This window comes from Canis lupus, chromosome 26 (genome assembly GCF_003254725.2).
Source record: "Canis lupus dingo isolate Sandy chromosome 26, ASM325472v2, whole genome shotgun sequence".
Lineage (NCBI taxonomy): Eukaryota > Metazoa > Chordata > Mammalia > Carnivora > Canidae > Canis > Canis lupus.
This window is the reverse complement of record NC_064268.1, coordinates 7,083,308-7,106,113: the sequence shown is the minus strand read 5'-3', so window position 1 is coordinate 7,106,113 and position 22,806 is coordinate 7,083,308. Positions and strand designations below refer to the sequence as shown.

Below are 22,806 nucleotides of genomic sequence, written 5' to 3'. Positions count from 1 at the left end.
TGGGACTCGATCCCAGGACACCAAGATCAGGCCCTGAGCCAGAGGTAGATGCTTAACCACTGAGCCACCCAGGTGTCCCAGAAGAGCATGCAACTGTTGATCTCAGGGTTACGAGTTGAGTGTATGGATTACTTAAACAAATCAAACAAAAAAACATAAAAATTAAGGGGTACCTGGGTGGCTCATTTGGTTAAGCATCCAACTCTTGGTTCGGGCTCAGGTTGTGATCTTGGGGTTGTGAAATCAAGCCCTGCATCTGGCTCCGCATTTGACGAGGAGTCTGCTGGAAATTCTTTCTCCCTCTCCCTCTGCTCCACATCTGGCATGCATGCGTGCTCAAATACATAAAATCTTTAAAAAATAATAATAAAATAATAAAAATAAATTTAAAAAAATTTTAAAAGACTCCTAACCAAGCCCAGTCTTCAACATTGAGTTCAATCATTCACAAGTTTGCCAGGCAGACATAAGAATTCTGCATAGTCATGGATTAATGGGTCACCTTTTCTCAGAAAATGACAGGCTTTTGGTTCAGTTTGGATTGCTGGTGGGATTTTTCTGTATTTTTATTTTTACTTCTGGGCTCAGAGGAGGAAAAGAGACGCTGACAGTGAGGAAGGAAAGAAAATATAAGTGGTGAGGGTCATAGGGAGTTGAAGAGATCTTCAGCGTGAAGGAAGAAAGGCCCAGAAAGGCGAAGGCCAGAAACCCAGCCACACTCTCGCCGTGTCTTCTGCTGGCCTCCTGTGTTAGGTCTCTTGAAAGGCAGTGGTAGAAAACAGTTTCTCCCCAGTTTTGCCCCGAATGTCTCTTGCTTTCCAGGGCTGCCATAAAAAATTACCATTAACTGAGAGCCTTAAAACAACAGGAATCGGGGATGCCAGGTTGTGAGCACCAGCTCCACAGTGGGCATGGAGCCTGAACAAACAAACAAACAAACAAACAAACAAACCAGGAATTTATTGCCTCACAGTTCTGGGGGCTAGAAGTCCAAAATTAAGGCATTGGCAGGACCATGCTCCCTCCAAAGGCTGTAAGGGAAAATCCCACCGTGTAGCTTCTGGCTTCTGGTGGCTCAAGGTGTCCTTAGCTTATGTTCCTTTTACTCTAGTCTCTGCTTCCATCATCACATGGTTTTCTCCCTGTGTCTCCGTACGTCCTTTTCTGTCTCTTAGGAGGACGCTTGTCATTGGATTTAGGGCCCGCCCTAATCCTGTGTGATCTCATCTTAATATTTACCCTAATTACATCTGCAATAGTGCATTTACACTATTTCTAAATAAGGTCATATTCCAGGTGGTCATTGATGAGGGAGCAGAAGACTAGCTGGGAGCGTAGCAGAAACCGACATCCTGCAAACCACACCCCCCACTCTGGGGTGGAAGCTGTGACCTTCCTTAGGCACTCCTGGCTGCCCTAAACCTGAGGAAAGGAAAGACGAATGGTTAACTAATAGAGATCACAGTCCTGCAAGATAAGTCTCCCTCAAGTTACAAAAGTCTTGGTGATTTACAAGAAAAAAGCATTCTTATCAAATAATCTAACTCCCCAAAAGAAATGTAGATAAAATTAAATCTCCTTACAATCTGCAGGCCGTGGACAAATACTTCAGGGGGCAGAGTACAGCATTCCTCAAGGAACTTGAAACTGCCTTAAAGTTAATGCTTTGCTAGAAGAGAAAAGCAACCTTAGCTTGATGTCAGCCAGACCTCCAGGATCCTGTAAAGTCTTCTTTAACATATGAAAATCCCTTTAGAGACTTCTTTTATCTCTGTCCCTCCCAGATGTATGTTAGCAATCATCCTCCAAGCATACAGGGCACTGATGTACATCTGAAGAGTCTCATGACTAAGGGTTTACTGGACAGTAGTAAATGACCTTAACTTTTTTAAAAAATATTTTATTTATTTATTTGACAGAGAGAGAAAGAAAGAGAGAGAGAGAGAGAGAGAAAAACACAAGCAGGGGGAGGGACAGAGGGAGAAGGAGAAGCAGACTCCCCCCTGAACAAGGAGCTCCATCCCAGGACTCTGAGATTACAACCTGAGCCGCCCAGAATGACCTTATCTTAACAGTAGCTAGCCCCTCAAATTCCTGGAAATCTTGTTTCCAAATTCTTTAGAGATTTTCTTTCTTTCTAACCGCCACCTATAAAGTATATGAATCAGCTACCCCTCCCAACCCCAGTGCAGTTCTTCCATGCCTATGGGTCCTGTCCCCATGCTCCTTTAATAAAACCACCTTTTTGGGGGATGGCACCTGGGTGGCTCAGTCCGTTAAGCGTCTGCCTTCAGCTCAGTTCATGACTCTGGGGTCCTGAGATAGAGCCCCACATCAGGATCCCTGCTCAGTGGGTTGTCTGCTTCTCCCTCTCCTTCTATGCACACACTCTGTCTCTTAAATAGACAGATTGAGCTTCAAACAAACAAAACAAAAAAACACTACCTTTTTTGCACTGAAGACACCTCAGGAATTCTTTCTTGACCGTTCACTCCCAGACCCCAACATTTCACATCAGGAACCATCATTCTAAAGGAATTTTTATTTTTATTTTTTAAATTTTTTTAAAATTTTTATTTATTTATGATAGTCACACAGAGAGAGAGAGAGAGAGAGAGAGAGAGAGAGAGGCAGAGACATAGGCAGAGGGAGAAGCAGGCTCCATGCACCGGGAGCCTGATGTGGGATTCGATCCCGGGTCTCCAGGATCGCGCCCTGGGCCAAAGGCAGGCGCCAAACCGCTGCGCCACCCAGGGATCCCCTAAAGGAATTTTTATATGTTAAAGTAGACTTACGAGCTAAGATTGCCTTCTGCCCTTAGCAAAGTATGAATATCGAGGCAGTTGAGTCTGTAGAGGAATATCCCTTTGCCTGTTTCAAGGGCTTGTCAATGTGCTTTGTCCTGAGCTAGTCCTCTGTTCCCTCATCAGTTTTGGCCATGTGAACCAACATCATGTGCATTTTAATTATCCCACTACTGAGTCTATAGGAAAGCTAAGGAATCAACAGACTTAAAAAATGGATAACAGTAACCAGAAGGACAATTCTCGAAGAACAGTCTTTTAGGGATGCCTGGGTGGCTCAGTGGTTGAGCATCTGTCTTCAACTCAGGGAGTGATCCCGGGGTCCGAGATCGAGTCCCATATCGGGCTCCCTGGGAGGAGTCCGCTTCTCCCTCTGCCTCTCTCTCTCTCTCTCTCTCCCTGTGTCTCTCATAAATAATTAATTAAAAAAAAAAACAATCTTTTATTTCTCTATCCTCTACCTTTCTTTGAAGCTGGTTCCGGGCTAACCCCCCAGGACATCGGTAGACTCAACTCAATATCCTCATGCAGGTAAGCCCTCTGAAAGGCAGCAAGATTTGTGTTTTGTTTCCTTTTATTTAGCATACTTACTATTGTTTTGTAAATACCTCACATTCCAGGAGATTCAAGACTCCTTGAATAAATAACTCACCTCTTTATAGATAAGACGCATTGACTATCTGAATTCCTAGCTTAAAAAAAAATTACTGAGTGAAAACAGGGAGGAATGTAATGCAATATCCCTGTCAAATATTCTCAGAGGGATAAAACTTAATTCATTTTCATCATGGCTAATTCCCTGCAACCTTTATAAACAAATGTAGCACCTTAATCAGCACAGGCAAAGGACCTATTTCCTTTAATCCAACAGCTGTGAAACAGGTTTTTATGGTAGGCAACTTAAGTCATTTATTTTCATAGTTTACACATTACACAACAATTTAGGACTAGGTGCCAAGAACTCTGGAAGTAACCAGATCAAATCCAACAACACTTCAAGTACTAATCCCTAATATTAGCCCTTAAATGCCCTTATAAAAGTCCACCTAGCTGCATTATCCTTTTCTTGAAAGCTTTCTATGTGTGGAGTAGAGCAGGAACCTTTTAGGGTGGCGTTGCCAGGACTTTCCAGAGCTGTGGGAAAGTGAGAGAAAGGCAGTGGAGACAGGACTACTTATCTCCCTCTGCTTTCCCCTGTCACAGCCTAGTGATGCAGAAAAGTCAACCTGTCTTTGAAAAGGGAAGTGTTCACCTTCATTGAATAGATTGGACAGAGAAAGCCTGAGTTTTCTATAATGCTTGGTCACATGTCAGTGTTAGATGCTATGCTCTCAAATCCCAAGAGAAGCCACACAAACTCCATGGCGTGGCCAGTGAATCCATCTCACCTATAGTGTTCAGAGCCAACAACTCTATAATTATGTCAAGATTGCATCTAAAGCTAGTCCATCCTGTTTTTGAAATACTAAGACTGGCTAGAGACCACAGGGCGGATGAGATCTGGGTTCATCTTGAAGAGCACCACCACACATAGACACATACACATTCCACATCTAACCTGGAGGATTAACTGCTCTCAAGAATTTGTCATCAAATTTGCTATTTACCTAACAAGCTCAAGAGGTATATATATTTCTTTCACGTTAGCCAGTAACAATGCGTTATGTCATCTTTTCTCTCCCATGAGAGGACACTTAAAGTGTGTGAAGGTGGATGCTGTTGGTATTGTGATTCTTGTTCCCGTCTGGATAAAATTAATGCCTTTGCCTTGCTTTTTCAGAACCTTGAAATCTATACTGACTTTGGCTGCAAGTCATAGAAAACCCAACTAAAAGCAGCTTGAAGCAAAGAAGGCATTTATATCTTACATAATCAGAAGACTGGAGAACAAGTTCCCCCAACTTGCTAATGACATAATCAAGGGCCCAGATCCTTTCCATTTTTTCCACTTGGCCATCCTCTAGGGTGCTGGTTTGTCCTTAGTTTGTCTCCTCACAATGCAAAAGATTTCATCAGCTTCCAGCATGACATCTGTAGGCAAGAATTTCCAAAAATCCTTTTTTATTCCCCACCCCAAATCCTCTTTTTAAATTAAGGTGAAATTCATACATGAAATTAACCTTCTTTAAAATGAATAATTCGGGGACATTTGGTATATTCACAGTGTTGTGTAACCATCACCTCTCTCTAGTTCCAAAATATGTTCATCTCTCCCAAAGGAGACCCCCATTCCCACTAAACAATCATTCCCTATTCCTCCTTCCCTTATCCCTGGGCAACCATTCATCTACCTTCTGTCTCTAAGGATGTGCTTATTCTAAATGTTTCATTAAATTGGAATTATACAATACGAGGCCTTTTTTGTGGCTTTTTTCAGCTGGTCTAATGTTCCCATGGTTCATCCACAGTGTGGCTTGTAACAACATGTCATTCCTTTTTGTGATATTCTATTGTATGAATCCACCACACTTTGTTTATCCATGTCCACAGACATTTGGGTTGTTTCCACCTTTTAGCTATTGAATAATGTTGCCATGAACATGCTTGTACATGTATTTGTTTGAGTAACCAATTTTCAGTTCTTTGGGGCATATACCTAGCAATGACATCGCTGGGACATTTTCTGAGAAGTATCCCTAGAAGACTAACCCTCACATCATACTGGTCAGAACTGCTTCACAACCCCAGGCCTGCAACAATGTCTTTGCAAGGAGAATAAGACCACTATGACTGGCTAAACTCACAAGATTCACACCCTGTAGCTAGGTTTGAACCCAGTCACCTCGGAAGGACACAGATGCTTGGAGGAAGGCCATTTGCAGAAGGTGGTAACCATGAGCACAAACACCATGACGCAGGTAGGCAAGTTCTCTGCCAACCACCCCCTCAATATTATTAGAGTAATCTGTATCCTGTTCATGGGTGTGAACTTCTCTGTTCTAGTTGTCAAACAACCTTTCCTTTATGGATTGTCTATTCTATAAACAGTTGTCTTAATGAAGAAGTGTAGGAACTAGAGTCATAATAAATAGCATGCCAGTGGTTCAAAGCCATGTGAAGTAGAAGCTCTTAAAAAATATTGGAGGGATGACCCTGGTGGATCCAGAGTGCACTTTCCCTCTAGTACCCTTGCAGAGACCCTGGCGAGATGCTTCAAATGGGAATGTGCTTCATTGATTTAATTGTCTTCTAGATTTTGATTTGTGTACCCAGATTTGCCTTTGCCTCCACCACCATCATATGGAAGCCATTTATGCTTCTATTCCACAAATATTTATTGTGTGCCTACTACTTCCACACCGCACAAGGCACTGCGGAAGTGGTAGTAAGCCAGAGGCTCTTAGCTCCTGTCCTCACAGAGCTTACAGTGTGGTGGATGAGATTGAAACTAAAGGAATAGTCAAGCAAATAATTATTTAATTCACAGTGTGATAAATGCTGTGAAGAAGTAAAAATCCAGGGTACCATGAAAGTGCAGAAGAGAGGAAGGATTCTGATCAGATCCTCCCTGACAATAGATGGTTAGAGAGGCTGCAAGTGCTCCCTAACATGGTGGCTCCCGGGAAGTGGTTACAGCAAGGAAATGTCAAGGCTATCCTTCAAAAGGCCAGCAAGGCCAAGGGCAGGATCCAGGGACACTGCTTTGAGCACCACGGACATGTATTTATTTTCAGCTTAATGTTCATGAGAAACATCAAACTAAGTTTGAAAATGAATGATTATTTTATATCTAGAAATTGGGACGCCTGGGTGGCTCAGCCGTTGGGCCTCTGCTTTCAGCTCAGGGCATGATCCCAGGTTGGAGGATTGAGTCCCACATTGGGCTCCTTGCAGGGAGCCTGCTTCTCCCTCTGCCTGTGTTTCTGCCCCTCTGTGTGTGTGTGTGTGTGTGTCTCTCTCTCTCATGAATAAATAAATAAAATCTTATATATATATATATATATATATATATATATCCAGAAATAATCAATCAATCAATCAATCAATCCAGAAACCCCAGAGCAGGAAAGTTTTTAAAAACTGAATTGCAATCCCTCGTGCTGTTGTCTCTGGGCTATGGGCTATGGGCTTCCTCTCTCTGGGCTATGCTGAAAGAGAAGTCTATGGCTCAAAAATCATGCCACGTCACCTCTCTGGCTTCAGCTGACTAGAACAGCTATTGGTCTGCATCCCTAGGAACCATCCACAGCTGACCAGCAGCCCATGAAGTGGCCTGGTACATAAGTTTTGCTCAAAAAGGCACTCTCTTCTGGTATATTTGTTTCCTAGGACTATTGAAACAAATTATTACACATTAGGTGGCTTAAAACAACAGAGATTTATTCTCTCACAGTTCTGGAAGCCAGAAATCTGAAATTGAGGTGTTGGCATGTCATACTCCTTCCAAAGACTCTAAGGAAAAAAATCTTTCCTTGCCTCTTCCAGCTTCCAGTGGCTTCAGGCATTCCTTGGCTTGTGGTTGCTTCACCTTACTCTCTGTCTCAGTCTTCACAGGACTTCTCCTCTGTGTCTCTCCTCTCTGTGTGTCTCCTATAAGGACACTGTGATTGGATTTGGGACCCATCCAGGTCATCCAGGCTGAGTTCATGTTCATATCCTAAATTTGATTACATATGCAAAGACCCTTTTCCCAAATAGATGATATTCACAAATAAGATGCCTGAAGTTAGGCTGGGGAACATGTCTTTTTAGGGGTCACCATTCAAGTGTAGTGGTCACCCACTACAATTAGATAGTGGCTATTACACTCAATAACATCCTCTGCTCATTAGAGGTGATGCTAGACAGTGACAATAATCCAGTCGAGTCTTCCCTTTGTGGAAGTTTGAATGCGAGACATGCAGAAGTTAACACCAGTCATGCAGAAGCAAAGAGACCCAGATGGAGACAGTTGGCAGAGGCTGTGAGTAAATAAAAGCCACAAGGTAGGGAGGAAAGCAACTCAGAAGTCAGAGCAATAACGAAGAGAAGCCACCTCACGAGAACGGTGACATTCTAGAGTTTCTCTTTCCTGGCTTACCATTTTCATCAATAAAATAAATAAATAAATAAACAAACAAACAAACAAACAAATAAATAAATAAGATATTTGCTTTAAAGATAGCAAATTTTTAAAAATATTTTATTTATTTATTTGAGAGAGAGAGAGAGAGCACGCAAGCAGGGGGAAAGTCAGGCAGAGGGAGAAGAAGTAGGCTCCCTGCTGCCCAAACATGGGGCTCAATCCCAGGACCCCGGGATCATGACCTGAGCCAAAGGCAGACACTCAACCACTGAACCACCCAGGCACCCCCATTTTACCCATTTTAAAGTGGCATTAAGGATCCCTGGGTGGATCAGCAGTTTGGCGCCTGCCTTAAGCCCAGGTCGTGATCCTAGAGTCCCATGACGGGCTCACTGCATGGAGCCTGCTTCTCCCTCTGCCTGTGTCTCTGCCTCTTTCTCTGTGTCTCTCAGTCTCCCATGAATAAATAAATAAAATCTTTAAAATAAAAAGTAAAGTGGCATTAAGTACATTCAACCATGTTGGGCAGCCATTGCACCCTATGCAGTTCCAGAACGTTTTAGTCCCCTGCCAACAGAAACTCCTTACCAACTGAACAGTCACCCCCCTATGCCCTCCCCCAGCCCCCTAGCGGCCCCTGATGGGCTTTCTGTCTTCATGGATTTGTCTGTTCTGGAGATTTCCTAGAAGTGGACCCCTACAATACATAACATTTCATGTCTGGCCTCTTTCATTCAGCATCACGTCTTCAAGGCGCATCCACATAGTGGCAAATGTCAGCGCTTTACTCCTTTCTGTGGCTAAATCGTATCCCGTTATATAGATGGACCACATCTGTTTATCCGTTTATCATTGATGGGTATTTGGGTTGGTTTTGCTTTTTGGCTATTGGTGTAGGTGTGAATATTGTGTTCAAGATTTTGTTTGAAGGCCTGTTTTCAATTCTTTTGAATATGTTCATAGGAGTGGCACTGCTGGGACATATGGTACCTCTATGTTTGTTTGTTTATTTATTTATTAAAAAGATTTTATTTATTTATTCATGAGAGACACAGAGAGAGAGGCAGAGACACAGGCAGAGAGAGAAGCAGGTTCCCTGCAGGAAGCCTGATGTGGGACTCAATCCCAGGACTCCAGGATCACCATCTGAGCCAAAGGCAGATGCTTAACCACTGAGCCACTCCGATACCCCTGATATCTCGATGTTTAACTTGTTGAGGAATTCCCAAACCGTTTTCCACAGCGGCTGCACCATTGTACATCCTACCAGCAACATAGCAGAGTTCCCATCCCTCCACATCCTTGCCAATGTCCCCCACCAACCCCGCCACCACAAAGTACAGCTACCACTACATGTACTGTGTATTTGTTTATGCACCACGGCCCTATGGAGGGCAGGTTCTGCATCTAATGGAAATATTTCTAGGGGATCACAGAGTCAGAAGCCTGCAGGAATTTAAAGAAACACTGTTGGCTCATGAAAAACATATCTGCCAGCCCTTTGGGCCAGTGGGCTGCCATGTTGCAGACCCTGATTGATTTTATCTTACTGAAATGTATATAGGGTGGATATAACATAATTCATGCAATGGATTCTCTCTTTTTTGGGATTCACATTGTGACAAGTTTTCTGCCACAAAAAACAATGCTCAAAAAAAAAAAAAATCCTTGTCTTTAAGTATTAGTGTTTTTATTTCTTTGGGCTAGATTCCCAGGAGTGGGATTAATGGGTGAAAGGGTATGTTTAGTTTAATTTTAAGAGATGTTGCCAGATAGCTTTCCCAAAAGGCTGCAAGCTTCACATGTAGAAGAGTGCCCTTTCCTCCACATTCCTGCCAGCATTTGACAACATCCCATTTTCTGTTTGTGTCAGTCTGGTGTCCTGTTGCTTCTTTAATTTGTATTTTTTTGACCACAGAAATTGAGGGTGTTTTTATATGTTTCCTAGCCATTTCATTTTGCTTTTCTCTAAATGGTCTATTTATAATATAAGTCTGTTCCTGTAGTGGTTGTTTGTCTTGTTCTGGTCAATTTGTAAAGCTCTTTATATAGCATCCACTTGGCTATTGTTTCCTGGGGAGGGTTACCAAGGGTCACTCAGGCTCTGACTGGTCATGTGACCTTGGCAAGTCGTTTAACCTTGTCATGCCTCAGTTTACTCATCTATAAAGTAGTGATCATCAGGATGCCTGGGTGGCTCAGTCAGTTAAGGATCTGACTCTTGATTTTTGCTCAGGTCTTGATCTCAGGGTCCTGAGATCGAGCCCCCTATTGGTCTCTGTACTGCATGAGGAGCTTGCTTATGATTCTCTCTCTCTGGGGCACCTGGTTGGCTCAGTCAGTTAAGCATCTGCCTTCAGCTTGGATCATAATCTCAGGGTTCTGGGTTAGAGCCCCATGTCAGGCTCCCTGCTAAGTGGGGAGTCTGCTTCTCCCTCTCCCTCTAGCCTTCCCCCTGCTTGCGCTCTTTTTCTCTCTAATAAATAAATAAATAAGTAAATAAGTAAATAAATAAATAAAATCTTAAAAAAAAAAAGATTCTCTCCATCTCTCTCTGCCCCTGCCCCTCCCCAAAGGAAAAAAAAAGAAATGATCATCATTGTCATCACCATTCCTGCTTCATAGCATTGCTCTAGACACAAGTGAGTTAATACCCTTAGAGTCAACAGAACAGTGCCAGGCACACAATAAGTCAATTCCAGTTGCTGACAGTTATTTATATTACAAATATTTTTCCAGCTCCATCACTTGAACTTGCTGTATTTATGGTATCCTTTGTCACACAAAACATTTTAATGTTTACATAGTCAAATATATCCATCTTTTCTTTCCTGGCTTCTGTGTTCGCTGGCTTGGTTAAGATCCCCATCTCTTCCATGACCAATTTCCTTGCTCCCATAATCAGAGGCACATAACTAACCACTTCCTTGATCTATTTCCTCCCTTTCTCCCTCACCCAGTAGGATGAGACCTTTAGAACACTTTCACTTCCTTATCTTTCTTTCCCCTGTTCCCTGCTGAGACCCATGACACTTTATACTTCCCTTCCCTCCATTGCTCTCTGAGGTTTGGCTGAGATAATCTAGTATTTGTTAGAAGTCCCTTAGAGGATGTTTGTTTGGTTTCAAGAATCCTTCCCTGTTCCACAAATTTCAGTCTATCCTGCTCCATTTAGATTAAAATGTCACATGTGTACATTTTTAATGCTGTTTTCTCTCTTTCTTCCTCCTTCCTCAGTTTTCTTTGCAGGTTTACTTTCAGCTTGGCTAGGCTTTTCTCAGGTACTTTCCTCAGACAGAGCACTGGGGATTATATTCTCTGAATTCTTGGGTCCCCTTGACCACCTTCCTTTTGCCTCAATAGATGCAAATATTCTGACAACTGGAGAGTCTTGGGTTGTGGTCCTTTCTCTCTTCTGTGTAGATACAGTTCCACTGTCGTTGTCCACTACTGTCAATGAAAAATCTGATCCCAATCTGATATTCTTTTTTCTTTGTGAATAGTTTTCTGCTTTCCACATGACACTTAAAAAAAAAAAAAAAAAAGAGGGATCCCTGGGTGGCGCAGCGGTTTGGTGCCTGCCTTTGACCCAGGGCACGATCCTGGAGACCCGGGATCGAATCCCATGCCGGGCTCTCAGTGCAGGGAGCCTGCTTCTCCCTCTGCCTGTGTCTCTGCCTCTCTCTCTCTGTGTGACTATCATAAATAAATAAAAATTAAAAAAAAAGATTTTATTTATTCAGAGAGACAGAGAGAGGCAGAGACATAGGCAGAGGGAGAAGCAGGCTCCATGCAGGGAGCCCGATGCAGAACTCGATCCCAGGACCCCAGGATCACAACCTGAGCCGAAGGCAGATGCTCAATCGCTGAGCCACCCAGGTGCGCCTCCACATGACTCTTGTATGATTGTTACAGAATATGCTTCATGCTTACATACACGTCTCCTCTCATCAGCCCCGTCTGGAACTCAGAGAGCCCTTCAATCTGCAATCTTTGGTCTTTACTATTCTCAGGGAACTTTTCTTGGCTTATTTGTTTATCTGGGGCATCTTCTCATCTTGGAGCTGCTACAGTGTGTGTGTTCATTCTTCTGGAGCTCTCCTCAATTCTATCTCCCCACAGATTTCTGTTTCTTTATAATTTTGGTATGTGCTTTGAGACATTTCTTGCTCTTGATCTCTCGGACTCCAGGGACCCGACTCACTTTTAACTCATGAGTTTCTTAATCTTGAAAATCATATATTTCAGCTCTGGGAAGTTCTTTATGTGGGCTGTATTTGGATTTGCTGACACATTCTTGTTTATGATGGTTTTATTTTTTTATTTTTTTTTATATTTTTTTTCAATTTTTATTTATTTATGATAGTCACAGAGAGAGAGAGAGGCAGAGACACAGGCAGAGGGAGAAGCAGGCTCCATGCACCGGGAGCCCGATGTGGGATTCGATCCCGGGTCTCCAGGATCGCGCCCTGGGCCAAAGGCAGGCGCCAAACCGCTGCGCCACCCAGGGATCCCTGTTTATGATGGTTTTAAATTCCGAGGCACATCTGTCCTCTTCAGCAATGTATGCTCTGATTGGTGTATCTGCCCTTCTGTCTCTGGGTGCTGGCGCCCATTTAATGGGCTGTTATTCCTCAGTGTCAGCTCGTTGGGGCTGAGCTTTCACTGTTGAGGTTTTCCTACACTGTGTGAGCTGGCAAAGCAGCCTCTACTCCTGTATATGAGTGATCTACTTTTACTCACAACACTTCTGACAAATGTGTGGGTTTTTTTCTCCATACTAGTCTATTCTCCAGCTCTCTGGACACCACCTGGGTGTCCTAGAATCCAGTTCCACTCTGAGACTAACTACTTGCAGTTAGTATCAGACCCCACAGATTAAGGGCTTGGTCCACAAGACTGCCTTGACAGTTCAGATGCCAATTGCGAGTCCCAGGTTGCCACCTGTACTTCTGATCAATCAGCTATAAATCAGGGGCTTCCATGTCCCCTTCTCCTGTTGGATAATTTGCTAGAATGGCTCACAGAACTCAGGAAAGTGCTTTACTTACTATTACTGGCTTATTATAAAGGATATTATAAAGATATAAATGAACAGCCAGATGGAGAGGTACATAGATAAGGTTTGCAAGGGTCCAGAGCATAGAAGCTTCTATTCCTGTGGAGTTGGGGTGTACCAGTCTCCCAGCATAAGGATGCTTTACAATCCAGAAGTTTTCGGAGCCTCACATTTAGTTTTTTTTTTTCTTTTTAAGATTTTATTCATTTATTTGAGAGAGAGAGTGAGCATAAGAGAGAGCACAAGCTGCAGGGGCAGCAGAAGGAGAGGGAAAAGCAAGCCCCCTGCTGAGGAGGAAGCCCAGATGTGGGGCTGGATCCCAGGATGACCTGAGCCCAAGGCAGACACTTTACTGACTGAGCCACCCAGGCAACCCTAAAACATATTTTTAGTACAAAAATGAAATGATCTGTAAAATCACAGATGTTAAAGTATATCATAAACTGTGAGTGTAGTCCAATAGATGATTTGAATTAAAAAAATAATGCACCAGATATAGGTATACACAGCTCCACCAGAGAATGTTCCTTAAAGATAATGATTTCTTGAACTTACAGACCACCAATCGCTTTCCAAGTTCATTGAAAGAGTTTGTTTACACTGAAATACCTAGATAATGAAGCCGATGGAAAAACTGGATACAAACTGAAGATATGTATGAGATGATATACCCACTAGTTGAAGCCCCACTGGGTTTGAACTCTCCATCAGGTTGCCCGGAAGATGGCAATGATGCTGTCGGCTCCACCAGCAAATGCTAGTACCATTCTCACACATCATTCACCTCCAGCTCAAAGAAGTTGAGAAGACCCAGAATGCTCATTTGAAGCCAAAGAAAGCTTCGTCCTGGAACCCACAGACCTGGAGGCTCTTCCCAGAATCTGCTATTTTCTGCCTGCTTTTTCTATCTATTGGTATATAATACATTTCCTCAAAACATAGCAGTGTAAGGCAACAATAATTACATATTATCTCTGATGGTTTCCATGAGCCATGAATTCACACAGGCACTCCTGAACTGTACACTTTAAATGGTGAGTTTTCTACTATAGGAATTATATCTCAATAAACTGTTAAGTGTGAAGAATTTCAGGGTGAGGGACACCTGGGTTGCTCAGTGGTTGAGCATCTGCCTTCGGCTCAGGTTATGATCCTGGGGTCCTGGGATGGAGTCCCACATCAGGCTCCACACAGGGAGCCTGCATCTCCCTCTGCCTATGTCTCTGCCTCTCTCTCTCTCTGTGTCTCTCATGAGTGAATAAATAGAAATCTTTTAAAAAATAAAAAATAAAAAAATTAATTAATTAAAAATATAAATAAATAAATAAATAAATAAATAAATAATAATAAATAAAATAAATAAAAAATAAAAAGAATTTCGGGACACCTGAGTGGCTCAGTCATTAAGTGTCTGCCTTGGGCTAGGGTTGTGATCCCAGGACACAACCAGGTAGAGCCCCGTGTTGGGCTCCCTGCTCAGTGAGGAGCCTGCTTCTCCCTCTGCCTATGTCTCTGCCTCTCTTTGTGTCTCTTATAAATAAATAAATAAAATCTTTTTTTTTTTAAATAAAATCTTTTTTAAAAGAAAAAAAGAAAGAAGAAAGAGAAAGAAAGGTGTTAAGAATTTCAAGGTGCTGGGGTGCTTGACTGGCTCAGTCTGTAGAGAATGTGACTCCTTTTTTTTTTAAAGATTTATTTATTTATTTATTCATAGACACATGAGGGAGAGAGGCAGAGACACAGGGAGAGGGAGAAGCAGGCTCCATGCAGGGAGCCCAATGTGGGACTCGATCCTGGATCTCCAGGATCACACCCCAAGCTGCAGGCAGCGCCAAGCCGCTGCACCACCAGGGCTGCCCCAAGAATGTGACTCTTGATTTCAGGGTTGTAAGTTTGAGCCTCATGTTGGATATAGGGATTACTTAAAGAAAAAAAGGGAAGTGAATTTCAAGGTACTGATGGCAGAGCTTTAAAACAAAGCCTGGGCCCTTCTTACCATGAGACCCTGAGCCTACGACCCAGATCACATGCTCTTGAAGGGGGCTCTGCTGGCTGTGGCTGCTCCTGGCTGTGGCTGCTCGCTGTCAGCTCAGGATCTAGTTGGAAGTATTAGCCAGAGCAGTCCCTTGCGGCCTCTGCATGTGGCCTGCGCTTCCACCCAATACGGTGTGCCAAACAGGGAAGAGAGAAAGGGAAGGGGAAAGAAGCTTTTAATGCTTAGCTTTGGAAGCACATAGTATCACTTCAATTACATTCTATTTGTTAATAGAAAGTACAAAGTCTGACCCACATCCAAGCAGAGGAAAATTAGACTCCATCTTTAGAAGGGACGAGTGTCGAAGCACATGTGGACATATTTTAACCATCATACTGGTTCATATCTAGGTTAAGGGCCATTTTCTGGTCTCCTGTCCAGCCCCTCAGGAGTTTCCCACGAATACCCCAGGAGAGCCCAAGGTCTCAGTTATAGCTGTTGGATCCAACCCCAGAACAAGCACCTAAACCAGGATAGGGAGAAAAAAGCCTTGATTAAGACAGTTTTTCCTTCTAAATCCTCCTCCTCCAATTTTTTCTTTTCTTTTTTTTTTTTTTTTTTAAAGATTTGATTTATTTATTCATGAGAGACACAGAGAGAGAGGCAGAGACATAGATAGAAGGAGAAGCAGACTCCATGCAGGAGCCTGATGTGGGACTCGATCCGAGACTCCAGGATCATGCCCTGAGCCAAAGGCAGACGCTCAACCGCTGAGCAACCCAGGCGTCCCCTCCTCCAATTTTTCTACCCTGTTATGGCATTTCTTCATTTTTTAAAGTAAGTTCTACACTCAGTGTGGGGCTCAAACTCACCATCCCAAGATTAAGAGTTGTGTGCTCCATTCACTGAGCCAGCCAGGTACCCCAATATTTCTTCATTAAAAAAAAAAAAGAAAAAAAAAAGATTTTATTTATTTAAGAGAGCAGGGGCAGGTGTGGGGAGGATCAGAGGGAGAAGGTGAGAACCCCAAACAGACTCCACAATGAGTGTGGAGCTCAACGTGGGGCTCAATCCTATGACCCCTAAGACCACAACCTGAGCCAAAATCAAGAGTCAGACGCCTAAGTGACTGAGCCACCCAGGCGTCCCACCTTTCTTCATTTTTAAAAATATATAATGACCATAAAGACAGATAGTAGATTGGTGTTTGTCGAGGACTTCGGGAACTCTACAGGACTGCTAATGGGGATAGGTTTTCTTTTTTGGGATGGTAAAGAAGTTCTGGAATCAGATAGAGGGGATGGCTGCAGAGCACTGTGAATATACCAAAAACCACTTTAAAAGGGTGGACTTACCTCTCTCTCTCTCTCTCTCTCTCTCTCTGTGACTATCATAAATAAATAAAAATTAAAAAAAATTATTAAAAAAAAAAAGAAAAAAAATTAAAAAGGGATCCCTGGGTGGCGCAGCGGTTTGGCACCTGCCTTTGGCCCAGGGCGCGATCCTGGAGACCCGGGATTGAATCCCACGTCGGGCTCCCGGTGCATGGAGCCTGCTTCTCCCTCTGCCTATGTCTCTACCTCTCTCTCTCTCTCTGTGACTATCATAAATAAATAAAAATTTAAAAAAATTATTAAAAAAATAAAATAAATAAAAATAAATAAATAAATAAAAGGGTGAACTTCTCATTTCCCGGCCTTTTGGCTAAGATCAAGTGTAAGTATGGTTTTGGTAGGTGTCCTGGGCTGGATGAAAGTTAAGAGCTTGATGCTGGGGTCGTTGACAGTTGTTGCATAACATACTGGCTTCTTGAAAAATGACTTGGGTGGCTGGGAACCCAGTTGGTGTGTCTGGAAGCCAGCCCTGACCAAGGGTACCTGGCCATAGGGGAGGACTTGCCTGTGGCTGCCAGAATCAGGACTGTCTCTCTCAGGGGTTTCTCAGGCTTCTCTCTGTCAGTTGGCTGGTTCTCCTCAATCCTGTCTTTATTTCACACTAAATAAGGACTGACCACTGGGCACTTGAGAAGCACAGGAAAGCACTGGCTGAGCCCTTAGTGGGAAAGACAATGAATGGCTTTGATGTAAATTCAGATTTTTGTCCCCTGTCTGTCCTGACTCTCTCAGCCCTTCTAGGCATGTGTCTGCATGTAAAAAAATGTCCAGCACAAGATATTCCATAAAATAAGTCGCCTTTAAAAAAAAGTGTATTTTGTAGTATGTGAACTATGTCTTAGTAAGATAATAAATGAGGGGAGCTTCAAAAGCTGGAAAGGTCCTAGGCCTTTTTCATTCTCTTGGTCCTGAGCACCTGGCTGGCGGGTGGTAAAGCTGGAATTTCATCCCACGATCCTCTGATTCCAGAGGCCATTCTCCTTGACTTCCCCATACCACGCTGATACCACATAGCCTGGCAGGGGAAGGCCATGCTGAGTTTGAATTTTATTCTGTTGATAATTGAAGGTTTCTGAAATGGGAAAAGAGATACAATTCCATTTTTGTTTTTAGGAAAGTAATCATTAATAGTTTAATGTGAATATTCTTTGTTAGAAATAACAGTGGAGGCATGCCTGGGTGCCTCAATGGTTGAACGTATGCCTTTGACTAGGGCATGATCCTGGATCATGGGATCGAGTCCCACATGGGGCTCCCTGCATGGAGCCTGCTTCTCCCTCTGCTTGTGTCTCTGCCTTTCTCTGTGTGTCTCTCATGAATAAATTAAAAAAAACCAAACAAACAGTGGATAAGAATATTGAGGAAGGCTTTTTTTTTTTTTTCTGGATTGACTATAATAATTTTAGTAGTTTTGTTAAGATCTATCTTTTAAAGATTTCATTTATTAGAAAAATAAATAAAGATTTCATTTATTTATTCATGAGAGACACAGAGAGAGAGACAGAGACATAGGCAGAGGGAGAAGCAGGCTCCATGTAGGGAGGCTGATGTGGGACTCGATCTCGGGTCTCCTGGATCATGACCCAAGCCAAAGGCAGACGCCCAATCACTAAGCACCCAGTAGTTCCCCCCGCCTTTTTTTAAAATGTAAGCTCTATACCCAACATGGAGCTTGAACTCACGACCCTGAGATCAAAAGTCCTGTGTTCTCCTGACTGAGCCAGCCAGGTGCCCCAAAATAGATACTTTTAAAACCATGACTGAAATATCAGCCTCTACAGGAACTCTAGAGAGCCCTGTAACTTTCTTCTCTCATTACATTCTTTTATTTTATTTTTTTTTATTTTATTTTATTTTTTTTAAAGATTTTTATTTATTTATGATAGTCACACAGAGAGAGAGAGAGAGGCAGAGACATAGGCAGAGGGAGAAGCAGGCTCCATGCACCGGGAGCCCGACGTGGGACTCAATCCCGGGTCTCCAGGATCACGCCCTGGGCCAAAGGCAGGCGCTAAACCGCTGCGCCACCCAGGGATCCCCCATTACATTCTTTTAAATATGCATTTTAATAAATTCTGAGATTGATTTCCATCATCACACAAAGGGTTGATGAAGAGAGAGAAGCAGTTGGGCAATGTTTGCCTATGAAAAGTCCATCTGTCCTTGGTGTTATTCTACTTTTTCTAAAGTTGAATTTCTCTGCTGTGTAGCACAGCAGGCCTTATGTCAAATTCTTTTCAAATTTATAGGTGATAAGTGGTTTTAAATAAATATGTAGGGCATTCCAGCTAAGCTCTGTAGCCACTGGCTGAGTGAGTCTTTTTTTTTTTTTTAAAGACTTTATTTATTTATTCATGAGAGACACACAGAGAGAGAGGCAGAGACACAGGCAGAGGGAGAAGCAGGCTCCATGCAGGGAGCCCGATGTGAGACTCAATCCTGGGTCTTCAGGATCATGCCCTGGGCTAAAGGTGGCACTAAACCGCTGAGCCACCCGGGCTGCCCTGATGGAATCTTTTAAGAAGGTTGATCAGGCCCTGTTCATTTGCTAGGGCCACCATAACAGAGGTCCACAGACCGGAGGCTTAAATAAGAATTTATTTCTCATGGTTCTTGAGGCCAGAAGTCTAAGGTCAATGTGTTGGCGTTATTTCTTTTGAGTCCTCTGTCCTTGGTTTGTAGATAACTGTCTTCTCCCTGCGGCCTCACGTGGACTTCCCTCTGTGTCTACCTATGTCCTAACCTCCTCTTCTTATAAGGACACAAGCCTGTGGGATTCAGGCCATCCTAAAGACCTCATTTTAACTTAATTACCTCTTAAAAGAACCTATCTCCAAAGACAGTCACATTCTAAAGTCCTGGGGCTTAGGATTTCAACAAAGCTATTCAGTCGGAGGCTCTGGCTCCATGTTGTGCTCCAAGGGGGTGTAAGAGTAAGGAAAACGTTTATATGAGAATTACCCAATCTAGAGTTTTCCAGCAATCACATTAGACACTGGCTCATACTTAACGCCCTGCCCTAACTCCACTTTCACTGTGTCTGGGACAGAGGTCTTGCCTGACTCAGGAGAGAACTGGGGACAGATGGAGAAGAGGGGGATGGGAGCGAGGATGAGCCAGAGACAGGGACAGTTACTCCAGAGATTCTGCTCACAAGAGTTTTTTGTGTTTCAACCAAATGAAATTCACATAACAATCATTTTATTTTATTTTATTTTTAAGATTTTATTTATTATTTGACAGAGAGAACCAGAGAGCATAAGCCAAGGGAATGGCAGAGGGAAAGGGAGAAACAAGCTCCCCATTGAGCAGGGAGCCTGACGTGAGGATGGATCCCAGGCCCCCAGTATCATGACCTGAGCTGAAGGCAAGTGCTCAACTGACTGAGCCATCCAGGTGCCCCAAATTCAATCATTTTACAGTGAACCATGCAGCGGCATTTGGTACATTCACAAGGCAGTGCAAATTCCACCTCTGTCTAGTTCCCATTTTCATCACCCCAAAAGGAGATCCCGTACCCATCAGCAGCCACTCCTCATTCTCCCCTCCCCCACCCCTGGCAGCCACCAATCTACCTTCTGTCTCTAAGGATTTACCTGTTCTGGACATTTCATATACGTGGAATCATACTGTATGTGGCCTTTTGTGTCTGGCTTCTTCTACTCAGCATTAAGTTTTCCACTGTCATTTTTTTTTCTTTTTATTTATTTATGATAGTCACAGAGAGAGAGAGAGAGGCAGAGACACAGGCAGAGAGGGAGAAGCAGGCTCCATGCACCAGGAGCCCGATGTGGGATTTGATCCTGGGTCTCCAGGATCACGCCCTGGGCCAAAGGCAGGCGCCAAACCGCTGCGCCACCCAGGGATCCCTCCACTGTCATTTTGTAAGAGTTTTTAATCTTACTAGTTTTTTTTTTTTATAAACAAGCTCATTTTTGGCTACCTTTTATCTGTTCCTCAAGTGGCTAGCCATAAAATCTTCAAAGCATAAACGGCATCTGGTGAGGAGGGACGCAAAAGAAGATGGAGAATAAGCTGAATCTTGTCAGATGGGGGCCTTGTCAACAGAATGGGTGGTAGTGTCTGCCTTAAGGTGCTGTCAGTTGACCTAAGCATGCACACGTGTGTGTACATGCACCTTCGTGCTCATAAAGAATAAAAATTCAGGAAGCCTGGGCAGTTCAGCAGTTGAGTGGCTGCCTTTGGCTCAGGGTGTGATCCCGGGGTCCTGGGATCAAGTCCCGCATGTGGCTCCCTGCAGGGAGCCTGCTTTTCTTTCTGCCTATGTCTCTGCCTCTCTCTTTCTGTGTCTCTCATGAATAAATAAATAAAATCTTAAAATAAATTAATAAATGTTTTTTAAAAATCTGGGTGGTAGAAACGTGTTTTATGAATTTTTATTATTTTAAAAAAAGATTTTATTTATTTATTCATGAAAGACACACACAGAGAGAGGCAGAGACACAGACAGAGGGGGAAGGCAGCTCCATGCAGGGAGCAGGATGCGGGCAGAAGCGGAACTTGATCCTGGGACTCCGGGATCACGCCCTGAGCCAAAGCAGACACTCAACTGCTGAGCCACCCAGGTGTCCCTATTCATTTATTTTAAAGAGAGAGAGCAGGGACAGAGGCTGAGGGGGAGGGTGAAGCAGACTCCCCACTAAGTGCAGAGCCCCGTGTGGGACTTGATCCTAGGACCCCAAGATCACAACTGGAACAGAAACCAAGACTAGACTCCCAACCAACTGAGCCACCAGGTGCTTCTACCACCAAGATTTAACAATTTTTTGTTGTTGTTGTTGTTAAAGATTTCATTTATTTATTTGACACAAAGAAAGAGAGCACAAGCAGGGGGAACCACAGAGGGAGAGGGAGAAACCAGCTCCCCATTGAGCAGGGATCCCAATGAAGGGCTCTATCCCAAGGCCCTTTTCAGCTCATGACTTGAGCTGAAAGCAGACACTTAACCAACTGAGCCACCCAGGCATCCTCAGATTTAACAAATGTTAGCTGTGTGTTATATTTACTTCAGAACATTTTTACTTTTTAACATTTTATTTTGAAGTATAGACCCATAAATTGATAAAAAATAGTATGATCCCATCTCCCCATTACCCAGAGTCCACCAATGATGGCACCTTACATAACTGTACTAGATTACCAAAGTCAGAAAATTGATATTTCCCAATAAAATTAGCTAGTCTACAAACATCACTTGAATTTCACCAGTTTTTCCATGTATTCTTTCTTCCTCCTTTCCATTCCCTCTTCCCCTCCTTTCCTCTCCTCTTCTTCTCCTCTGTTTTTGTTATAACTCTGTGACATTTTATTAAATACACAGATTTTTTTTTTTTAAAGTAGGCTTGATGCCCAGCGTGGAGCCCTATGTGGGGCTTGAACTCATGACCCAGAAAGCAGTACCTGAGCTGAGATCAAGAGTCAGACATTTAACAGATTGAGCCATCCAGGCACCCCAGACATACATAGATTTTGTATAATCACCACCACATTGAAGATACAAATCACTCTCACCCGAAAGAAACATCCTCATGTTCTACCACACCCTTTCTTAACCCCTAGTAACCACTGATCTGTTCTTCTTTATAATTTTATCATTTAAGAATTTTACATACATGAGATTGTACAGTAAGTAACTTTTAAGATTGGTCTTTTTCTCCCCACTCAGTATAAAGTCCTTGGGATCCATCCAAGTTGATGCATGCATCAATAATCTGTTCCTTTGTATTGCTATGTAACATTCCATGGTGTGGATGCACCACACTTTAATCATTCACCTGCTGAGGGTCACTTGCAGACCTTTCTTTTAAAATGAAGTAAAAGGGATCCCTGGGTGGCGCAGCGGTTTGGCGCCTGCCTTTGGCCCAGGGCGCGATCCTGGAGATCCAGGATCGAATCCCACGTCGGGCTCCCGGTGCATGGAGCCTGCTTCTCCCTCTGCCTGTGTCTCTGTCTCTCTCTCTCTCTCTCTGTGTGTGACTATCATTCATAAATAAATAAATAAATAAATAAATAAAAATAAAATAAAATAAAATGAAGTAAAAGCAGGGTGCTTGGGTGGCTCATCGCTTAAACATCTGACTATTGATTTCAGCTCAGGTCACAATGTCAGGGTGGTGAGACTGAACCCTGTGTCGGCCTGGAGCCTCAGCATGGAGTCTGCTTGAGATTCTCTCTCCCTCCCTCTGTCCCTTCCTGCCTCCATTCCCCATTCCCACTCAAGTGCTCTCTCTCTAAATAAATAATAAATAAATAAAATATTTAAAATGAAGGGAAAGCATTACAAATAGAATTGAGGTCTCCTTCCATCCATGTCCCACCCTCCCTCCCTACGTCCATAGAACTAATCTATATCCTTTTTTTTTTTTTTAAACATTTAAGATTTTTTTTTTTTTTTAAGATTTATTTATTCATGAGAGACACAGAGAGAGAGGGGTAGAGAGAGAAGCAGGCTCCACGCAGGGACCCCGACGTGGGACTCGATCCCAGGTCTCCAGGATCACACCTTGGGCTGCAGGCGGCACTAAACCGCTGAGCCACCTGGGCTGCCC

At 43.2% G+C, this 22,806-nt stretch overlaps 1 long non-coding RNA gene across 1 annotated transcript; it reads left to right on the top strand.

The window, feature by feature from the left end:
* Positions 1–321: 321 nt before the first annotated feature.
* Positions 322–5,111, top strand: LOC118352400 (uncharacterized). The gene is made up of 3 exons (XR_004809471.2): positions 322–1,721; positions 3,278–3,335; positions 4,585–5,111. It is a non-coding gene; the product is annotated as an uncharacterized LOC118352400 (long non-coding RNA).
* Positions 5,112–22,806: the final 17,695 nt, after the last annotated feature.